General features: G+C 41.0%; 1 long non-coding RNA gene across 1 annotated transcript in view; it reads left to right on the top strand.

Annotated features, from left to right (window-relative positions):
- Positions 1–262: 262 nt before the first annotated feature.
- LOC126639588 (uncharacterized) overlaps positions 263–23,932 on the top strand; it is a 199,319-nt gene continuing 175,649 nt past the window's right edge. Inside the window, exon 1 of the long non-coding RNA XR_007628841.1 lies at positions 263–425. This is a non-coding gene — a long non-coding RNA (uncharacterized LOC126639588). The remainder of the gene's footprint in view (positions 426–23,932) is intronic.

The raw sequence follows: 23,932 nt of genomic DNA, 5'->3' as shown, positions 1-23,932 counted from the left end.
CGTGTATAGGTAGCACAACAAAAGAACAAAACCAAACAACAATTCTGCACCCAAATTCCCACACAAAACCAGTGGTTTTCGCCTTTTGGCGCAATTCTAACCATGATCAGAGGGGGGCGCTGTTGGATCACTGGAGGCGCAGAGCCTGCAGTTGATCTGTGCTGGTCGGCAGGGGGCGCTGTTGGGCTCTGGTCCCAGTCCGTGGGAGGAGCCAAAGGGAGGCCCCCCCCACTGAAAGGGGAGGATAAAGGGGAAAGGGGATTCTTCCTATGGACTCTCGCTGTTGACAACTGGATCTGGCTGGGATCACCCCTTTGTCAATGGGTACAAGTTGCTGCCGACACGGCAACGGAGGAGGGGAGAGGCGACCTTTTCCCTCAAATGTTCCTCCGCAGATGGCACTGGCTTCTCTGATGAAATCCGAGGTAGAACGGGCGGTGGGCAGGGCAGGGGGTGAGGGAAACGGAGTTGAGCGGGGGCCAAGGCAACTAGGTGACTTGGCTGAAAAGATGAAACTCTGGGTCTCTTTCTCTCCTCACACACCCTCCCTGAGTCCTGGGCAAAAGTAAAAAGTTGCAGTTTCCCCAGGAGAAAAACTCACCTTTCCCCACCCCCACCCCCAGTCTTCTTAGCCAATTAGCTTGGAATGTGGGGCTTTGGGCTAGCTCTTCTGTGTGTGTGAATCAGTCCAGCCATCCCCTCCCTCATTCAACACCTTTCTTTCACAGCTGCATAGGGGAAAAAATTCTCAGCTGGTTTTTTTTTTTTTCCTTTAAAACAGACAAACCTATGACATTCTGTCTCCAGCAATTGTAAGCTGTATCAGGAAGACTGTGTATTCAGGCTTTGGGGGATCACAGAACTCTTGCTGCTGTGACACTATCGCTGGTGTAAATGATGGGTGGAGGAATGATGATTGCTGCAATCAGTGTTCAAAATGTTTGTCAACAAGCCGAGTGACTCATTAATTACAGACTATAAAATACTGCTTTGCTTCTCTTAGTTTGCAGGCATTTAGCTCAGCCTTCTCCAGACAACACATTGATACGGACAGTGAAAGAATACTCAGTAAAATTGTTGGTTTAGCTCTGTCAAGTTGCTTCATCCTTGAAATGATTTCAGAGGTGAAATATAAAATTAAAATAAGGGGATGAATTATCATGGACAGTTTCTGATAGATGAGGATTGTTTGTCCTTCATACTTCTTTACAAGTGGGATTACTCTTTCATAAGCATGCAGCTAAAACTGAGTTTGATCTTGTTGATAATTATATATATTGTACCTTGTCATACAAATTTTTTCTTTTTATTTTGCCTCTAATATCTCTGAGGATGGAGATTCCACAGCATCTCTGGGCAACCTGATCCACTGTTTGACCACTCATAGTAAAAAATTGATTCATGTGTTTAGATGGAATTTCATGTCTTTTAATTTTTGTCTCTTTAGTCTCGTTCTGACACTGAACACCACTGACAAGAGCCTGGTTCCCTCTTCTTTTCCAGGCTGACCAATCCCAGCTCTCTCAACCTTTTCTTGTATGGGAGCTGCTCTAGTTATTTCCTCATATTTCTAGCCCTTTGCTGAAATTACTCCTTAAAGTGCATGTCTTGTACTGGGGAGCCCACAACTGGACCAAGCCCTCCAGGTGTGGCCTCACAGCACTGGGTGGAGAGAAAGAATCACCCACCTCGACCTGCTGGCACCACTCCCATTATAGCCTAGGATGTTGTTAGCTGCCTTTGCCACAGAGATGCATTCCTGTCTCATGGGCAGTATTACTTTTTGGACAAACTGCTTTTGCCACTGATGCTGCTGCTTCTTTCAACTTCTTTTTATGCCTTTTAATTTCATTGTTTTAATGTGGTTTTTTTTTTTTAATGTTTTATATATCATCTGGATGGTAGAACGACCTTTGTTTGTTTGTAATTTCCCAATCCCTCATCCTACCATCTTAATATATATATATATATATATTATATATATTTTTTTTTTCTGTAAGCTTTCTGCAGCCTTCGGTCTCTGTTATCAAACTTGACAGAGCTCAATTCTATTCTGCCAGAGTCAAATCTAGATGTAGCAAGTGACTGAATGTATCAGGACACACAATAACCATCACTGGGAGAAGGGCATCTTCTAAGTGATCGTATATTATGCTAACTTTTTTCCTTTCCTGCTAAGTTAATGGAAGTCTATAGGATATGTTTAGTTCATGCCTATGAACATAGCTGAAAACTGGGAAGAAGACAATTCTGAATATCATTGCTACTCAGAAACTTTGAACACGGAGGTTTGTCCTCACAGAACCCTTACCTGACAACCTGTACATACTGTCTAACAGGGAAAATGTGGATAAAAGTATTCCTGCAGTACACCAAGAAAGACTAGTCAGAGGTGAATGCTGAGATAAAATATTGCTTCAAATATTCTTTATGGATTCTTGAATGAACAAAAGGTACTAAAGTCAACAAGTATTTATTTATTACCTCTGATGTGCAGTTGCATTAGCTGTGCACAAGAAGAGTGCATGCTGTTAACTCTACAGATTCAGAGTCTCCACCCTGATGGGGCTGTGGCACATTCAGTAGTTTTAACTCCCTAAGGTTAATAATTTGTTTTTTTCTATCTCTCTCTTAGCAGACAGATCAAAGTAAAACCAGCTTTAATTTGTCTTTCTTTACTAAACAATAAATTGTAGTTTCATTTACAGTCCCTGATATGATTTGTCTGGAGTTGACAGATGTATATATTAAAGCAGTGTGTCATAGAGAGATAATAGTGCACTTAGAATATAAAAGGCATACAGAAACTGAAATGTACCTAACAGATATCTGCCTGGTTCACTGCTTATCCACTGAAATAAGAGCTTAAGACTCTGTGCTTGTTTATCTGAGAACCACAGAATTGTTCAGATTGGAAAGGTCAGCTAGAGCAGCTTACCCACGGCTGTATCTGGTTGAGTTTCAAGCAGCAGCACATATGGAGAATCTAAAAGATCTCTGGGACAATTGTTCCTGTATTTGACCACTCCCACAGTAGAAAAAAAGATCCTTACAGTTTCAAAGAGAAAAAGAATTAAAAAAGAAACATTTTTTCTTTTCATTTCCATAATAGGTTTCTTGTGTTGATAACATGGTAAGCAGTTTCTTCAAGTGGGAAATGATAAGGTAGATCCACTGACAGTTATGGAAGTATAGTTAAAAGATAGTAGAACATTCTTTTGGCTAAAAGTGCTTGGGAAATGTGAGAGTCACTCTATATGAAAAGGATTTTTCTCTGAGTGGATTTTTGAGCTAGATTTAGAAACAGGCTGATTTCAGGCCCATTTAGACAGATATAAACAGACTAAACAGATAAACTGCTCATGTCTTTTAAGATAAACTCATGCCAAACTGTAGTTGTAACCTTCAGAGTGGGACAATAGATGCTCAGAGAAGCTTTTCCAATCTAATTTACTCTCATATGTGGCAGTACCCCTTGCTTACTAATAATACTTAAAAAAAATATACTGAAACTATCCAACTTTCTCCCTGTGAGAAAAGCCAGCTCCAACTGAGAAATCCTCAAGTCCTTTAAGGAATAAGTCTCTATCTTTCGTATCGTTTTGGATTTTATAGAATAATGTATAGTTTGTTTTAATACCCCATTTCCATTTATTGCCTATCAGTCCCATGAATTTCCAAAGGAGAAAAGAAAAATGTAGTTCCCTTCCATTAATCCAGGTCATTTTGGCTTGTTATTGAGGATGGTAATATTCTGACACATTGTAAATTTATCAGGGCGGATTTTATAGACTTGTACTGTTCCAGGCCAACATAGCTGAAAACTGGGAAGAAGACAATTCTGAATATCATTGGGCCTTAGTTTCCTGTGCGTCTGGTTTTGAGTCCCATCATATTCTGGTACTCTGAAATTCCCATTCATGCATGGAAGGAATCTATCTCGGGTTGGTTTTGAATGGTAGGTAGGTCAGATTAGACCCATTGGTGGAGTCAGGATTGACTGCTTGGGAGTGTTTTGAATGTAAAAGTACAGCAAAAACCTCCGAACCCTTTATGTTTTTTTTCCTCTCTCTTTTTTTTTTTTTTTTTTCTCCTGTATAAGAACAGGACATAGTGTCAGTCTCTTTATTTGAGTGAGTACAGACATGAACATCACTGCTGTATTTGGAACAGGGGCAGAGGGACAAAGCTGTCCTAAGCTTGACTATAGGACAGGAGGAATAAAGTGATGTTTGTGAGTAAGAAGTTGAATTCATACCAAAGTCCTCTTTCCTAGGTGAGGTAGTTAAAGCAGTGAGATTTTCCTTTTCGATTTCCTTTATTTGCATCCCAGTATTTCAATGTCTGCTGATACAGTCTGTTAAATTAAAACTTTGATGCCAATGTGCTTAATTACCTGATGCAACAGATTTTCTAGTGATGTGTACTTGCTCTCTCATTTTTTTTCTTAACCTCATTCCCTGTTCAAACTTCAGCTTTTGCCCTTGTGAGCTTTAAGGTAAGAATGGTTTAAGCATAAGTCCATTAGGCAATTGATTCTAGCAATCTGCATCATTTGTCTGCAGTGAATGTAAGGCTGTGTCATTTCTTGCCTTTGGGCTGACCCTCTTCCCTATAAGCTGTAAAACCAAAGCAGACAGCAAAGCAGATTTCCATACAAGTTCTAGATGATTTTCCTAGGAAGTTATAATGAATCACAGAATCAACAAGGTTGCTACCATTCCTCCATACACTTGAGGAATCTCCTAGACTGAAGTCACCGCGTCTAATCACAAAGCAAAAGGCCTTTGGACCAGTGCTGTCTGTTCACACCAATGGGAGTGCTTCACCTCTGCCTAGAAAACGTTGAGAAGCCTGGGTGCAGGGTAGGACTGGGTGTTGCAGGTGGGAGTGGAAGGCCTAGACAAAATTTATTAAAAAGCCCTACTGTTGAGTCAGTAGGTGCAGAGGTGCAGAAAGGACTGCCTTGCTTTTTAAATCCCTTCTCAGAGAGGAGTCTAGATGTGGCTGAATCCAATCTTAGCCTTGCATTATGTCAATGGTTTAAATTTAAGGAATTGCAGGGGTGTGTTGAACCACTTTTGTAGAGCAGGTTTTAATGATTGACAAAATGAGAATATTTATATAAAATGAGTAATTTCTTATTACAAATGATCAGGCAAAAGATCTTAATCAGAATTATTTACTTCACAGTATAACCGCTGAAACTACTAGTAGTATAGTGTAAGATAGGATAGTGCACTATATTGAAGCAATAATCAAAACAATTATATTAAAGCTAGCAAAAAGGAAATAAGTAGAGATTTGATGTATCTCACCCATACCAATGCTTGTGTGGAGATCTGTTTCTCTCAGCCTAAGAGTATTCTTAGAGGGCATCCCCACCCAAGGGAGGAATCTCCACACATACACCCCAAGAAGGGTTATGTTAGAAGAACCTGACTATATGAAAAGGGACTGGACTTTCAGAGTATGAAGTGATTGACTGGTAGTCCCAAATTTACAGGGACCAGCTTATCTCTCAAATCCTGTTTCAAAACCAGAGTGTGTATTCGAAGTCTCAACACCAAGGCAGCACCCTGGCACCATTAGTTGAACTTGAATGATAGTTTGCATGATGGCTTATATATTATACATTCTCTGTTTGGATTTTAGGTCTGATTGGGATAGGCTCTCCTGCCACACTGGGCACAAAATTCTTCATTTGAGTCAGCTTGAGTCATGGGAAGGCACTGTCTAATTCCCAGTGGACAGGAAAATTTCCTCAAGCACAATCATTCTGGTTTTTGTATGATATTAAGACTCTCCTGATGTAGCGGGTATTATGTTTTGAGAAGGTTTCAGAAGTCATAAACTACAGAGAATGAAAAACACAAAGGCAGGTGAAAAAAAAGGAAACTTCCAAGTCTGCAAATCCTGATGGAATAATACCTGGGCTTCATCTTTCCTTGGCAGTATGAACAGCCGCCATAGTCTCTGTTTGCTGTATTAAAAATACTTATGTCTCTTGTAGGTGACTGAATGGGAACAATGGACTCTGAAGACAGTATTGCAGGCACTGAAATGCTTTTTATTTTGTCTAGGATAGGCTTTTCTATGCCATATTCTTCATGCTTTTCCTTTTGTGGATTGGGCTGTAGTTCATAGATATATTTCACCTGTAGCTGCACAGAAAAGAGGTAGGTAGAAGAGAGCACTGAAATCCTTCCATCCTACTAGCAACTCTGGAGCTAGAAATTCATGTTTCAGAGTTGTCAAGAGGCAGGTTAGCTCTGGTATCTGAAAGCCAGTAGATACCTCATCAATGGCATGCAGTCCTTGCTATAAAATAGCAGGAAGTCATGTGGCCCACTCAGCTTAATTAGCTCAGTTGCTTCCCACAGCAGTAACTTTGCTGAATGCTGACAAAGAATGCAGCTGGCTTATGCATTCACAGATGCATCTTCTAAAAGGCCAATAAATGTATGACCAGGGTAATTCAGCCACTGCAAATAAATGATGTCAGGGCTATAGAGAAATGTGTATCAGTCTATTGGCTTTGAAAGCTGTAACACCACCGAGATTTTCAGACCATGGGTTTAAACAGGTACTCCACTAACAGTGAAGACACAGAGGCAAAATGGAAAAATGGCCAAATGACCAAATATCCTTTATTGCAGTGTGAGCTAGCGTTTTATTGGTAAAGCATGGAATGTGTGGAATTTGGGAGGATTCTTAGGGAGTCTATCATGCAAGGAAATATCTAAACATGGAGATACATTCTACTAACAGGGCTAGTGAGCTTAGGGTTTACAATTGCAGATAGGGCAGGGTCTAACAGTAATCAAAACTGAACATCACATACAAAGCAGGGTATTTCTCTAACAACATTGTTACTAAATTGAATAAACTTAACACTTTTACTACATGAAAAGCTGTTTCTGAGATAGGAAGTCATCTGTTGTTCAGTAGCGTAGCTGTATTCCAAAACTTTCTTTCCTCAATTCTCTTTTTTTTTCAGAGATTTTTCTCCACCATGAATATATTTCTTGTGGGGAACTTCCAGCATCAGTCTAACGTATGTATGCTGTTCAACATATGAAATTAAAAAGCACCACAAAGTCAAGTGTGTGTAGCAGTAAATATGGAGGTGAAATATGAAGGCAGGGATATATAAAAGTCTCTCTCCATCATTATTTATAGTCTAGAGGTGACGTTTCCTGAGTGTTTTTGAAGACAATACTTGGAAGGTAAGGGAGCAGCCAAGGCAATTACTGCAGAGCAGGGCTCAGTTTGAATAACAGTAACAGTATCCAAATTTGCAGCAAAAAATCTGTTTTTGTGACCCACATCACACTTGGAAAATAATTTGTGTGGCTCCTCATTGTGAACCTCTAGATCATGGTAAGCAGTATTGATATGTGGCTCAGAGAATGAAAGAGAAGACAATGCTGGTAAGAAACGGATGAGACAGGAACAGCAGGCAATGAAGAGGAACACAGCAGATAGGAGGCTTTAGTTCATTTAAAGGATAAGAGATGAGAAAGATAGTTCATTGTAGATAAATGTGGAATAATGATGACTTTGATGAATGCTTTTCACTACAGACTCTGTGTTTTACAAAACAGAGCTTTAAAAAATAAAACTACCAAAACTTAGGAGTCAAAAGGCACAGCTATGTCTTCTATTAATGAGGAGGAATGCACATCCTCACATACAGAATGGTACTCTGGTGAGGATTGTGATCCAGGATTCTCAAGAGTGGGGTAGAATAAAAAGAAAGAAAGAAGGGGAGGGAGAATGATCCCAAAAGCAAAATAGAATGGTCAGCTAACTAAAAATGAAGAATTTGGAATAATGTGCTTGCATATGTAGACTTCAGATGTCAAGACAACATACAGAAATTATTTCATCCTAAAAGAGTTTCTTTCAGTTTGTTGCTAGTGGTTATATACAGGATGTAGTGATATTACCTGTGTTTGGAAGGCAAGTTTTGACTATAATTCTGTTATTTGATTGGGGTGGGGAGAGAAGTCTCAGAAACTAAAGGAGGGACAGGCAAAATTAACATGCTGATTTTTTTTTTTTCCAAAAGAGAAGTCCTTTGCCCCCTGCTAGTGTGCAGGGATGTCATGTTGCAGCATATGGTGTGTGTTGTTATGGAGGCAGGACTGCTGGCCATTTTCTTTGCCAGCAGACTGGATGATTTTGGATGCTGTATTCCAGCAGTGGCGTGACCATATATGCCAGAATCCAATGTTTTTGCTGTGTGTGTTTGTTGTGGCAAGGAAGGTGCTTCCTGCAATATTATCTGCTTTTACCTGAGGCTTTCTCAGCCCAGCAAAGATGTGGGGACAGATGTCCCTTAGCTGTAGAAGCCAGTGTAACTTGCAAAGCTCTCAAACCACTTAGTGTTACACTCTCAGCTCAGACTAAGGCTGACAAGATTTGTAGGTTTGTGCTTCATGGCAGAAAGAACCTTTGCTTGACGTTAATTTCTTTGGGGGAAGAGAGATCTTAGCACCAATCATAAAGAGATGAAGTAGATTATGTGTCTGGGTTTTTTAAAGAAATTTTTAAACTAATTTAGTTTTATTTTCCCTAGAAGCAACAAATATTCACAGATGAAATATCAGCATCTCTAACCTTAGTTCCAGTGTAGACAGCAAGCTAAATAGTGTTTCAAAATACTAGGATTTTCATTCCTCTGAAAATTCCAGGTTTCACAGTGCTGTTGGCTTTTTTCCATTGGCTGAGCTCATGGCAAGTCCTGTGGGTTACCGGCAGTCCTTGCACCTTCCCATTTCCTTTCTGTTTTGATGCTGCTCTAATGCTTCTTACCACTGCCTAGCATGAGATGCTTTCTTTTCTGCAGTTTTCTCTGTAGCCTCAACTTCTGTATATTCAAGCTTCCTATATCCTCACGAATGGTAGGAGCTGACCTTGTCCCACTTGGAACTGAAGCTTGTTTGGGTGTGCTCATACCAGCTGCTCTCATCCTCAGATTTTTTCTTGTCCTAAATTAAACAGGAAGTCAATATGTTAAACTCTATTGGAAGAATACTGAGAACTTGTGTACTTTGTCATGGTGCTGTAAAGCAATGAGGCAGTATGGCTGTGCACATGTCCATTGTCAGTGTGAGCTAAGCCGTTTTAAGCACTATTAATTTGATTACATGTCTGAGAGTAGAAATGACTCATCTTTGCAGATATTCAGGGTGGTTTAAGATGTAATTGCTTCTAGGGCATCTTAAAACTATTTACTGGTTATTCCTAGAGCTGACTGATCTTACTACCCTCCTCATCTTTTTTAGGGCAAAACCAGCTGCTTTAGCCTAACCTCCAGTTACACTGACTGAGTTAAATTAGACAGCTTCTAATGAAGTAGGTTAAAGTACAATTACGTTTTCTATCTGAGGAGTTGAGATTACATGAACTTCTAGTCTGTAGTCAGGGATATGAATATTTCAGACACCCAAAAGTAGATAGTTCAAGTCTTTCTCATTTTAAGTCAGACAAAACCAGGAATTGTATTTTTTAAATGCTGACTTTATCAGCTTTTGACTGTCTCTTTATGAATAAGTGGTAGCTTTGGATGCCTAGAAAACACTTGGACTTGCTGATCTGTGCTTAGACTTGAAAACACATCTAAAATTTAAAGTATTTTTCTAAAAAATAAATAAGAGGATGGATATTGAGTGTCAACATTTCAAAGTCACTGAATGTGTGACCTGTAATTCTGCTGCATTTAGCTGTAGGGTCACTGAAACTTTCTGCTTGGTGGCAGATTAGAGTTCAGACCTGAAGCTGTTTTTCCCTATGTGGAAGCTCAATGATGACAAAACTTCCCTGGGTCCTACTGAAACAAATGAATGTGGTTAGTAAGTGCAGGAACAGGCTCTGGAGTTGTGTGATATGGACTGGGAAGATTTGAAGCCCTATGACATTCAGTTCAAAGTTTAGAACACTGCACCAAAGTGCTGTCATTTGATCATTTTAGGATTCTCTTTTGAAACACAGATACTTTTTACTTTGTGAAGTTTTCCACAATGATGGTGTTTTAACTTTAGAGAATGAAGTTCCTACAGGTATTCTGGAACATCTGACACAGACTTGAAGGATTTAAGGTAACATGACTTGAGTTTTTATCAAGCTTGCATGTATTTTTGTGGCTTAAGTTCTGAATGTCTTCTGAGTGTGGCTACAGTTTGTTCTTGGCCATGCAAGCATCAGTAAAACCTCTATCGCAGTATGTTGGAAGTAAGTGGGTTTTTTACCTTTTTACATTTACGGTTGGTTGTTATTTTCTATAAAGCTTAACCACTGACTGAAAGCAAAAAATGTGGAAGCAAATATATATCAAACTTGGTTTGCTAAGAATCAAACAATTTTTCCAGACTCAAAATGCCAGCGCATTTCCTGGAGAAAGCAGAACCTGACAGTGATTTTACCAAAGTATTGTGAATTTTTCAGAAGCTTGAAAATGAGAAGTTGAAATGTTTTGATAATCAGCCACAGTTCATGAACGAATAATAGAAAAGGGAGTTATTTCTGGTGGTATTTTTTTGCAGGGAGGAAAAGTTCTTGTGGATCTCTGCCTTCTGGGATAGAGTTTCACTGACAGAAAGATGTTGCATTCTTTTGGTAGATGTAATAAAATTGCCACAATTTTATGTTTATTTCTTATTTGTGTCAAACTGGAACAAAGAGCTCTGCTCTCAATACAACATTTGAAAAGCTGCTACTTTTTCAGTTTGTCATTCTGTCTCTTGCACATTGGAGCCTATGTCACAGTGCACACTATTTCATATGAGATCTGTAAACTGCGCTGTTAAAATGTGATGTACAAAAAATACACATCTTCGAGTCAATAAGAAATGTAGCATCTGTTTCTTTTGAGTTGGTGGTCTGTCAATATTCTCTTGGTTTAACTCTCCATTCTTCTGTATTTTGCCAGAAACACTTTTTGTACCGTGCTGATGGTGGCAGTGTGCTCTAGTGGAGGAATGTTTTTATGAACAGTTGGGTGTTATCTGTTATCTGTGCTGCATCCTTACAGATGGCTCAAAACCCTGGGCACTGGCATTAAGTATTCCAGAGAGGAAATGATTTCACTCATTTCAGTTTTTCTGGTAATGAATTATATCTAGAGTTACAAGCTGAGAATTGTCTGCCCTGAATAGTCCAAACTTTGATCTGAGTCTTTGTTATCTCTTATTCCTGTGGAGTGCTGCTATTTTGCTGCCCCATGCTGACAACCCTGTTCTAACATAAAGGACTCTTAGCCTAAATAATCAGTTACCTAGAGATGCCAGAAAAAGTCACATTTGAAAAAGGGTCAAAAAAATCTCACACTGGTAGGTATTTTAAATTAGGAGTCCTAGGAGTATGGATATGGAGACACGGAGAATATTCTTCTAGTGCCTTGATAAATGAGCATTGCCAGAATGATTGTGGCAATTGGTCCTACAGCACACGAAACTTGTATGCTTGGATATGTTGACATCCTGGATGGTTATACAGATTTTCTAGGGGATAATCTTCCATCCTGTAGAAGGGAATTTACTGACATTAATCCAGAGAATTTTTTCCATTTAGAATAGGTCCATGGTGTTCTGCTGTCCACAATCTTCCATTATATGACTGACCTGTAATCTTTTCTCTAGATGGAGAGAGGAGTAGCAGTTATTAGGTAGTTATTCCCTTATTATAGAACCACACACTGATATTGGAAGTTTAACTGAAACACTGTACAGCTAAGAGCCCGTTTATACAAGTAGGTACAGCAGGGCCTGAAGGATTGTCTCAGTTTAATGAGAGAGCAGTGTTTGCTAAGGAGCATGGGATAGGAGAAAAACCAAACTACTCTGAGTAATTATAGCTTTGAAATTAAGAGGCTTCAGTTGAAACAGTGTGGAGGCAGCCGGGTCGGTCCAAGACACCTCCCGGGGACACAGCAGCCACCAGCATGGGAGGGGAGAAGGGTGGTTCCTCCTGTGGACTCACGCTGTGGAAGGCTGGCTCTGGCTGGGATCCCCTTCCTCGTCGATGGGTGCAAGCTGCCGCCACACAGGAAAGGAGGAGGAGAAGGGCAACCTTTCCCCTCAAAGGTTCCTCTGCAGATGATGCTGTCCTTCTGGTGAATCCGAGGCAAGTCCAGGCAGTGGGCAGAGCAGGACGTGAGGAATCGGAGGTGAACCAGGACCTCCCTCGGGGCCAGGAGAAACTAGTGACCTGGCCAAAAAAATGAACCTGGAGATCTCCTATCCACACCACTCCCTAATTCAGGGCAAAAGTAAAGCGCAGTCCTGCCAGCAGAAAGAAAACTTACTTCCCTCTCCCTGTGATAAACTGGCTACACTTAGAAGAGATTTTGGTTAGGCTTGGTGAAGCTTCAGGGCATTGATGTATGATTTCCGTGTGTATTCCCACTCAGCTGCCAGGTGCCTTTGAGTCGCGGCCGCGGCAGACAGTGGGGCTTGACTGGTGTTCCCTGGGACTGCCGCGATACCCGCTTTGCCCCCCTCTTCTGCTGCTCCCCGTGGCCGGGCTGGGAGGGGGTTGTGTTAGAAGGACATTCTAGCCGGGAGAGCTGGAGACTTACTGGCAAAGACAAGCTGCGGCCGTTTGTCTCTGAGGCTGGCTGGGCGTCTGACAGCCCCTGCACCGACCGTAATAAATTAACTACACTCTGTTAACACAACTAGCAGGACTCAGCGATAAACCTAATCCGACAAGCCAGAGGTACAGATCTGCTTTTCTAGAAATAACAAGGAGTCAAAATGATAAACGAGTGCCGGTAAGACCAGAAAGGGAGGAAAATACCTACTAAATACGCATGTTCCAAGCACGGGGTCATTTTGCGGACACAGAGGAAGACTATAGCCTTCATCACGGGAGACCCCAGCCCACAAAAGAGACCCCGACGCACGGAACTACGCGCACTCCGAAAACACAGCGGGGACTATGTATGCGGAAGAACCTGAGTATTGAGCATGCGCAAAAGAAACAGCCCGGGACTATGTATGGAGAAGAACCTGGGCACGGAGCATGCGCAAAAGACTGAATAGGGGAGCCGGGAAGTTACAGAAGTAAAGTTTGAGAGTTTGGGGGCGGTGAGTTGCTGGAGAACCTGTTGTTCTTGCGACTCCCCCGGCGCGCTGGAATTGCTTACCTGTCGTTTGCTAATAAATTTACTTATTATTATAAATTGGCCCCTTTAATTTATTCCAAGGCATCGCTGGTAACCTATAACACCCCTACAGTTTCCCGAAGCCATTAGTTTGGAATGTGGGACTATCAGATAGTCCTTTTGTGTGTGGCTCCATGTGCACATCCCTTCAGGCCCAGAGAATCCAGTCAGCTAGCCCCCTTCCCCCTTCCATTGCTCAACACCTTTCTTTCAGAGTGGTAAAGGGAAAAAATGCAAAGCAGGATTTTTTTTTTCTTTAAAAAATATGACAAGGATGTTCTTGTAATGATAGACAGATAGGAAGTACTTTATGGCTTATGAATTGGGCATTATCAGCTGAGGCAAAATTCCCATTACGTTCATGGATAAATGGGGAATAACTTTTGTAAGAGGATAGTGATGTGTGAATCAAATGTTTTTCTTCTCCCTGACAGGACAAGCTTTATAATTACAGACGAGCCTTCAGTTGCCATACACTTTTAGCAAATGACGTCGAATACTAGTAATTCTGCCCTATCTGCAGGTAGGAGTTCAAAGCTGCAATTCTGTATAATGACTGCATATTCTTATAGTCTTACACTGCTAAATTGAAGTCTTTTCTGACTTGAAAATTAGATCTGCAGTGCTGCAAATGATGCCATGGTGATTATTTGTAGCACAGCAAAATAGGAATAAACTTGTGGCAATGTGGTTTCTTTTGCATATTGTCTGTATTTAGAGTCAGCAGCTATTTTAGTATGAGACATGGAGAAAAAGTGTTTTGGGGCCTTTAGAAAATGCTGATATGGGACAGAAAGGGAAGGCTGAGGGATATTGAAAGGGATATTTCCAAAGACGACAATGCAGTTGTGAGAAACACAAGCTACATAATGCAAGACTCTTAAAATTATGATCCTCCAAAACAGTAATTATTTCTAAAGGGGTCATGGGAGAAGGATATTAATGTGGATGATCTGTGGCAAAAAGTGGTCTGTGATGGGCCTCAGAAAAGATGCTGCAGTGTACAGAGCATAGTCCAGGACCACACAGAAGGAAAGGGAAGGTGCATGAATAGGTAGTTAGAAGATGATGGATGAAATTAAATTGATTACTGGTGACGGACCCTATTGCAGAAAAATTAGCATTGGACTAGAGCTGCATACATGTCAGCAGGAACCTTTAACCACAGTGCTGGATGCAGGGGCATGAGCAAATGCAATGACTTTGGACTGCACCCCTAATATCTATCTTTGTTGAGTGACCTTTGCTTTCTGGTGGTTTAAACAAAAAAAAATAAAAAGAAGAAAAAAAGAAACACCCCTCCACTTTTATTTTACAACCTACCTTTAAACTCTGAAAAAAATAGCATGCCTCTGCCTTTTATACTTTATTATAAACTGTGGAAGTACCATTCCCTCCACTTTTTCTGAGTCTTTTTAGTGTGTATCAGGGATTGTTGATATTTTTTGGTCTGTGTTTGGCCCAGCCACCTGCAAAAGTTTTGTTCTTTATCTGCCAAGTTCACTCATAAATGGGAGCTTCGTCCTTGGGGAGACAGTTTCTTGTATAAACTATTTTAATTGGTATTCTGTAATTGGCTCATTGTCTATAGAGGACATTTGAAGGAGAAACTGAAGAGGACAGGATGAAATAAAGCCCCCAGACCCAAATAGATAAGACCTTGAGTGAAACAGCGCAAGTGCGAAGGGAATCCCAAAGTTCTCACACATGCACTGAAGGGGTGCACTCACATAAGGGGGAGGGACTGAAGACCTCTGTCTGGGTGGTGTTGCCACACTGGCCCAGGGAGATGTCACCGGCTAATTGGATAAAAAATGCAGGTGGCTCATTGGTCGGGGCTCTCAAGCTTCACATGAAGGACAACGTTGCCTTCTGCAGGGACGCCCGCTATCTTTGTGAGCCTGCTGACCCTCCAAGGATGCAGCCTCTGCTGTGGGGAATTCTGGTTATCCTGAGGTCGGTAAGACAAGCTCGTAAAACATACCTGCGTGAGTGGGGGTTTCACTGAGGGCTTAGTTCACTCCTCTCCTTTCCTGTCTCTCAGGTTCCCATTTACGTGGTCATCTTTTGTAATAAACATTGGGTTTATTGTTGAGCTCTCAGTAGTGTCTTGGTTTTCAATCTCGGCATCCTTTCTAACTCACCCTGTTACATCATGTCAAAGAACTCTCCTGTGAACAGACTCTTATCCAAAGCATGGAGAGCTCCTTGTCACCTGCCTGCTTTACCTCTCCCATTGACTCTTTCTCCTAAGATGCTCAATGGATCTTTCAGCCACCTGCTTTCTGGTGGGTAATGTTATGGCAGGAGGAAGAAGTGTGTGATACAAGAGCTTGGGTAAAATAAGTAGCAAGGTATGACTTCCCCTTCAGTCCCTTAATTTTGTTTGCTCTCCTTCCCTCACTGGGATTTTGTTTTAATTAATCATATGAGTCAGTGTCATCTGATTTTATTTTTTTTCTGCCCTCTGGTGGTGTTGTGCTCAACCTATTGATGGACATAGGGTGGAAGAAAGATGTACAAGTAGCTCTCAGGCATTTTGGCTGATTTCTGTTGTTTGAGTGTATCTTGGCTTATTAGAGCTGGAGCTCCTTAGTTATAGTTTCCCTTCTCCAGTGTGACTAGAGCCTACAACAGTCACTGTGTACTCTTACCAGTCGGCCGTATGTGTTTGTGGAGAGCTGTGTTGCTTGTCAGACTCCCTGAATGAGAATCGTTGCCTTTCATATAAAATTTAAGTCTGTCTAGGAAGCCTTTTTTTTGAAAGGACTGCCATGTACCCTGTGGCTCCAGAACCAGCTGGGAATGCTGAGCATGCTATCAGCCTGCTCCTGGAGTCAGCCACCCTGTCTGTTTTATGCAAATCTATTTGAATTATCAAGAAGTGTTTGTTTTAGAAAGTACTCCTCTGTTACTGACACCCAAATGATTAGGTGTATCTCTAGCTCCCACATCTAAAGCTTTATTTTAAAGTCTGGTAAGGTGTGTTTGCACATAATTTTTGAATCTGGTAGCCTTAAGGTGCTGGTGGAAATTGTTTCTCTTATTACAGTGATTTATTTATTTTTAAAATCTGCTTTTGATGCTCCTTTTACTTTCCCCAACAGAAGGGGTGATAATGGATGCTAAAGTGCCTGGAGTACTTGCATAGTCCTCACTGCTGACTCTGGGTCAGGGCTGCCTGGCCTACATTGAGGTGTTGCTTTCCCATCACCATTACTGTCAGCTAAACTAGTTAGAAACAATACACAGTGAAATCAGGTGGTATTATGACAATGCAGTTCTCACCCATTTCTCCCACAGCATTTTTCTGCTCACCTGTCATGTAAGGTCCTTTGGATGCACATTATTTTTCTTTTACTCTGTGCTATTTGCTGTGGTTATTGCTTGACAGATGAAATGCAAGTTCTTACTGCAGACCTCTATAGTGCAGGCTGATGATGACTGTGCAGGACAAGCTCTTTAGGACAAAGAATACCTGTTGACTAGGGACTCTTGACTGACAGCAGCAGTCTTGCTTCTTGACATAAAAGCTTTTGGCTTGGTCTTTTGCATGATGATGGATGAAAATGATGAGCACTTTACTTTGAATTAGGCACAAAATAAGAAACCAAGGAGTTCCTCAGAGCTGGCTGAGACAACGTCTAAGGCCATGTGTCAGCATCTCTATGAATGTCAAAATCTCTAAGTATGCTTTTCTGGTTCTTAAAGATTATAAGTTTTGAAGATGCATTCAAGGAGTTAGGACACACCTGTCTTTAATAGAGCGGCATTTTTGAGATGTGAAGTTCACGATTTTCTGTTGTTTCTCATAAAATATCATAATTCAGCCTTAATGCAGCAACTGGATACAGAACATTCAGTTGTACACATCAGCTGAAGACATGCTACTGCTATTTGAGTGGTTTTGTGCTTACACATCTTAGAAAGAAAATCTGTGTAGGATGATTATTTATTTGTAAGGGTGGTTGGATAAAGGTAAAGACAAAAAATATGTTGGGATGGGAAAATAATGGAAAGGAGTTAACTCGGCTGATCCTTCCCACTCCAGTTTCTCTTCACTGTCCTGCATTGATAGATCACATTCCACTCACAACCGCTTCAACCTGGAAGTGAAAAGAGCAGAACCACTTCTTTGTGGCACTTGTAAGCCACTTTTGTCTGACTTAGAGGCCCTTAGGTTTTTATCATTTCTACAAATACAATCTTTGTACTTTAATTTTCCTGATTTTTTTCCTTCAGAATTGCACTGTTTTCTTCAGGCACTTTAACCTATTCAGTGAGTGATCTAGTTAATTATCTAACAAATCCTTAATGATGAGCATTGTTATGTTGCTTATGTTGTTTATGTTTCCCTTTCTTTATGCATCATGATGCATTAATCTTGCTTTGCAGTTCCTTTTTGGTTTTGTTTGTGTTTTGTTTCCCCCGCTACCAGTAGGTTTTTACCCCTGGAATGCATTATCACTCAGGCCTATTTCAGTTAATATAAAAATTAAGTTTTGCTGAACATTTGTTTTAAATAATGTACCTAAGAAGCAGAAATAATATCTGGAGCTATTTTCACTCATTTCACTGATACTACCCAGCGCTGTATATAAATCACTATGTAGATTTCATTTCCTTGACCACTAATTTTGCTGTTCTCTCTAGAAGCGCTGACCAGGGCCAGAACAACCATAATCCCAGACTTTCATGAGACACACTCTATTATTTTCACTTGTAACAGGATCTATGATAAATTGACTTCATTAACTTCAAGCCAGTGCCCAGCACTTGATTTCTAATCAGTTTTTATTTTGCTCAGAAGTCACTAGTTGCTAAAGTGTAATATCAGTCTTCAATCAGAAGTGAAATTTATCTCTACTTTTAGAACTGAGAGGTAAAAGGCCTGTTCTGAAGCGTTCCTGAAAGGAGGTTTATCTTTTGTGCCTAAGCTCCTTATAATCCTTCCATCAGAGGTTACTGTCTCCAGAGCCCTGCCAGCAAAGCGTGTTGTGCCATCCACTGCAAGCAGAGTCCTCCTGAGTTATTTCAAGCAGTCTGAAGGGCTGATACCTTGGCATTTCCTGAAGTGCAGAGAAGGGTAAACTCACAAGATTCACCCCAGCCATGGTAAGAGTGGCAACAGTCTCCAGCCCCTCAGTGGTACATGGTGACTATGCAGTCACTGGTGGCAGGTGGACATTGTGTTTGTCACTTGCATGTAATGGACAGTGGAAGAGCTGAGCAGAAATGTCCCCAGCCTAAGATAACTTCAGGGTCTTGATATTCTTCCCATCCACTCTGGGGCACAATTTGACCCCAAAAAAACTTGGGAGAGGCAAAGATGTGTCTGTTGCACTGAACACTGATGTGGATTGGTGCAGGTGGTGGTGAAAACTGTACAACCTTGGGATACTGTGCCATATTTAGATGAAAGTTACTTACTATTAACTGACTCCTTCCACTCTCTTGGGGGTAATGCTGCTTCACACTGGTGCTGACTCAGAGCTTTTGTCTTCAGGGTGTGCAAATTCATCCTGAAGAGCCTGGAGGCAGATCTGGGTGGCCTGTCTCAAGTAGGATATGGCCAACTGGATTTAAGCACAGTGTATCAGTACATACATCAGATTTTGAACTGAAAAATTTTCTCAGGACTTACTTTATCAATCAACAATTTATTGCAGCTTGGTCATGTGAAAGAGGCTCAGAGTTCTTGTGGAAAAGGTTTGGCTTTGCTGAGAAGTGTTTCTGGAATTTCTGTTGGTCTTCACACCTTGCCACTCATGCTAATGGCTCTACCCAGCTTCATCTGGGACCCCTGGCCACATCCTTGGCTCATGAGTGTAGGGGCTTCATTTAAAGCTCAAGCTCAGGGATTGAGTCCTTGTACCGTGTTGTGGGTGTAGCTGATCCTAGGTCTCGTCCTGGATTGTTGCTTGTTTCCTGAACAGACCTTTGACCTGACTTGGTCCCTTATATCTGCCTGACAATCACTGGACTGTTGATATCACCACTCCACTCTGCTCACCTGGCTCTGGTACTGAGGTGTTGCAGTATGCTTTTGGTGTATAAGAAAATGCAGAAGTTTTAATGTTGTTAAAGTGAACATGCTTCCAAAATGGCTTTGTAACTCTTTGTGTAAACCTTTCTTCTTCCCAAGGTTCCTTTAGTCTTACCTGTACCTTTGGAATGTCTGAGAGAGAACTGAGAGCTCACCTATTGGTTGTTAACCCCTTATTGTCATTGGTTGTTTGTGAGACTTCCTGGACTCCCAGTGGTCATTTTGTAATACCCCCCCCCAGAAGTATTTAAGTGTCGCAGTCTGATAACGAGGAAAGGACACAACAGCACAAGGGAGTTCTTGCTCTGTTGCAGGCTGTTTATTGTTGCAGGAACGCGAAGCAGATACAGGGACAAGAAGGTGCTGACAATCAACTGAGGGAAGAACAGGGTTTTTATACCCTCAGGGATGGAAGGGTCTGGAATTTGGGAGGAGCATAGGATTGACATAATTGGGGAACCAATGAGAGATCAACATTATGCATATCATAACCTCAAACCAATTATAACAACTAAGGGGTGTGTCAGAACCGCCTACACTGCGGCAAATCGTAACCAATGAAAAGAGGGGATTACTTAACCAATCAGGAGAAGGAAAATTCATGAGGGAATGAACATGTTAGGACTTGTCTAATCACAACATGTAACCGGGGTACATTTCAAAAATCCATGCATTAACAATATGCCTTGTTAGTGAAGCAGGAAGGGTTAATCGAAACACTTTTACTGTAAACCCACAAGAGCCCCCCTTACCCCCTGTATTTCGTTCACTGTAAGCTGTACTTTTGGAGGAAGGCAATGTGCTGTACTAAGAGCATTAGACCTTTAAGGAACCACAACAAACACTAGACAAAGAACTCAACACACATAAATCTCATCCAGAGGAGCCAAGGTAGACCTTTGAATAGGTAAAGTAGGCCTACAGTCAAGGGTTTCTTGAAGCTTGAACGATTAGAACACGAAAACAATGGAAAGAACAGAAGGTCACACATGTCACCTGAGGAAGATGAGTAAAATGCAGACCCCAGGATGAAGGCAGGCAGGAACTCCCACCATAATATTCCTCAAAATAGAGACCACGCCTCAATCTCCACCCCGACTCCACCTGCTATGAATATTGTAATCTAATGATGCAATAATATGAATATGCATGTGATTATGTTGTAATCATGATTAGAAACTGTATAAATTGCTTGTTTTTACTGAACCACTTCGGAACTTTTTTGTCCAGCCTGAGCTGGAAGCTACCCCAGCGTCGTTAATCATTCAATAAATACCTGCTGTTTATAGGCTCAAAATTCTGCCTTTAAGCAGTTTTTTTTAAAGCCGCCTTTTTTTGGGCATCATTAGTATAAACCCATAACTCTTCTTGAGGCACAATTAAATGTCCTTATTCTCATTCAAAATCCTCATTAAAGTCCTTGTATATCTTGCGCCATTTTCTGTATTGTTCTTGCTTTTCCTTGTGTATAAGAAAATGCAGAAGTTTTAATGTTGTTAAAGTGAACATGCGTCCAAAATGACTTTGTAACTCTTTGTGTAAATCTTTCTTCTTCCCAAGGTTCCTTTAGTCTTACCTGTACCTTTGGAATGTCTGAGAGAGAACTGAGAGCTCACCTATTGGTTGTTAACCCCTTATTGTTATTGGTTGTTTGTGAGACTTCCTGGACTCCCAGTGGTCATTTTGTAATCCCCCCCCAGAAGTATTTAAGTCGTTACCCAGAACAATAAACGCTCTCTGCCTGCTCTCCCTGCATGCTGCTGTGTCCTGTGGTTTCTGCGAGAGCCGTGGGATGCCTCGTGGTGGGGGGGGAGGGAGCACTGCTCCCCTCCAGAGCTAGAGGTAAAAGGAAAAGCCTCTAGCCTGGGGTCCCCCTCCCTATCCACCCTCAACATTCGTCACTGAGGTGCTGAACCCTCTTGGTAAGCTTACTGCCTACCCTGTGTTGCAGTCACTGCTAGCTCCTTGATCACCATTGTATTAGGTGCAATCCCCTGACAGTTACATAGTAAGAATAAATAAGATTTAATGCTTTATTCAGTAGGATTTAAAATTGCTTTGTAAGAGGCAGAATGAGTTTGTCTACTTCTGAGATAGGGACGAGATAATTGGTGGTTGTGCGAGTGGAGTGGAGCTGAGCAAAAGCAAGCACCCATTTCTCATTTATTGAGTAACAAGACATTCATGATGCCAAGCACATGAGGCTGAGCTTTATTTCTTGTGCCTGAGGTTGTCCTGACAGGTTTTCACGGCCTCATTTCTCTCTTTGTGCCCCTTGCCTTCTGGCACAGGATAGCTGGGATGATACTGGACTCTGTCATTGCCAGTTTGTTGATCTCCTGAAAGGTGACTTGAAAGATAGAAGCTGTCAGCTCTGTGACTCAAGTGAATTCATTGAGTTTTGTTGCTGCATTCCTTGGTGTTGTAATTTAGCAGGGCTTTGTGGATTTAGCAGTAAATTGAGCTTTTTGGCCTCTGAATATCACCATTCTAGTACAGGTGAAAATGAAACTGACAGTATGGCAACTTGGTCTGTAAGCTTTAGAAACAAAAGAATCACTATATCTTTCAGTGCTAATAATGGCTCAAATAAAATATCTATATGCCATACCTCTTTAATATTACTATGATTAATCAGTAGATAAGTGGAAATGGATATATTCAGTAACATAAGTTCATTTGGGGTTTTTTCCTTAAATGAGCTGTATGATTTTGCCCTAGGTATTGGAGAAGATTTTTCTGATCTTGTAGGATGTGAAAGGCCAGTAAACTCTGGTCGTGCAAGATGTGTTCTGTCTTCATGGGGAGCAGGTGATGCATCTGAAGGAGGTAAACCCAAGAAATGGTTCTGTTACAACATGCTGGATTGGATATTTCCACTAACTCCCTTGCTACAGGTTTTAGCTCATTCTGGCATTGAAGACTGATGCTTTCAAAAGAATCTCAGGGTATATTGACCTCCCTGAGGAGATAGGAGATAATGCAAGATTGATCTGCAGATTTTTAGAACTGAATGGGAGCAAGATTATCCCAGAGCAACAAGATCTGGATTAGTTTTGTTGTCCTTTGTAACTCCTCAGACAAATGGTGCTGCCAGAAATTCTAATCAAGAAGAACAACAGTTGTTTCAAAAATAATTAGTTACCTTCTGTTGGCACACATTTAAACCATGATCTTATTGTCTTCTCTCTTTACCTCATGCAGTGAACATGCATCCCTTCTTATCTTGGACTGTAGAAGCTCACTGCAGACCTGATCACCAAGGCACTTGAGTGCGAGAATCAGAGAAGGCGAATTTATTAAGGTTTTAGACACTTTGAAGTTGTGGGCAGATAAGAGCAGGACAGGCTGTTAGGCTTTCATAACTTACAAAATAGAATTATTTAGCCCCCTTGCTAGGAAAGAGGTTTAGATCTTACACTGACTGGCAAGTTAAAAGATCTTTGTATCTGAGAGAACTGTAAGATCCTGAGGAGACAGATGAGTTTTGCTAATCCTGTGGTAAAGGGCAAGGCACATTTCCTTAAAAAAGATTAAATTTTTTTTTTTTTTGCTTCAATTTCGGTCATATATTGTCAGGGAAACTTAGGAGGACATTGTTAAGTTAACCACATAAGTGTTTAACACATAAGTGTTAAAAATAAAAATAACACTTAAAAATAACACTTAAAAATAACACTTAAAAATAACACTTAAAAATAACACTTAAAAATAACACTTAAAAATAACACTTAAAAATAACACTTAAAAATAACACTTAAAAATAACACTTAAAAAAATAATTCAACCCTTTATCTCTCCTTTATAGTGTTTTATGGATTAGATCACAAAAAATATTGTGACTATAACAGAGCCTTATAGTTATCTGCAAGAGCTGGTGGTTAATAAGAAAATTTAAAATCTGAGTGAGGCTCAGAATTACGTGGGAGAGCTTGGGTCACAGTCCTTCCCATCACTGGTGCTCAACTTCCAGCTTTCCTTCTGACAACTGGGATTCTCTCAACCCTGATTTACCCAGGAAAGTGTGATTCATTTAGAGCTAAGCTTTTGTTGTGGTTTTGCTTTGGGTTAATTTGCTCACACACCCCCCACATAATTACTTTAAGTTAAGAGAAGGTTTACGCAGACAAAAGAGACCTGAATTTGGGAAAATAATATTAACATTTATTACTAATAAGCTAAAACTAAAGAATTATATCTACAACAATTCTACTTAAAGTACTATGTATTTACAGAAATATTTCTCCCCCCTTTTTATATCAGTCCAAGGAGGAGAAGCAGTCTCTTTCTCCATTCTTGGAGTTCCAGGTCTCTCCAATAACTCTGCAGTATCTTGTTGCAGCTGGAATTCTTTCTCTTTTTCTCTTGCTCTGTGTTGGCTTCCAGGACTGGGCCTACTCCCCTCCTGGGCTAGGACCAGAGGCTGGGGGTTACCCAGGCCCTGAAGGTTTTTTCTTCCATGGGTTTGCAAGGGGACACTTGCCTATCATGGATTTTCTTCCATGGGGTTACAGGGCATAATGGCTTATGAGTCCACCCATGTTTTCCTGTGGAGGTCCCTCCCCACGGAAGAACAGTCCTTGATAGACCTCTTCGACATGGGTCTAACATGGATCCCACACATGGATCCCAACATCCCTACCCGAGCCGGTTTTTGCTCCAGCTTAGGTTCTCTCAGGGTTACAACTCTTCAGCAGCAGCATGAATCCCACACA

Source organism: Myiozetetes cayanensis, unplaced genomic scaffold, assembly GCF_022539395.1.
Source record: "Myiozetetes cayanensis isolate MyiCay16 unplaced genomic scaffold, myiCay2020 scf2-11, whole genome shotgun sequence".
Classification (NCBI taxonomy): Eukaryota; Metazoa; Chordata; class Aves; order Passeriformes; family Tyrannidae; genus Myiozetetes; species Myiozetetes cayanensis.
This window is presented reverse-complemented; position numbering and strand designations above follow the sequence as displayed.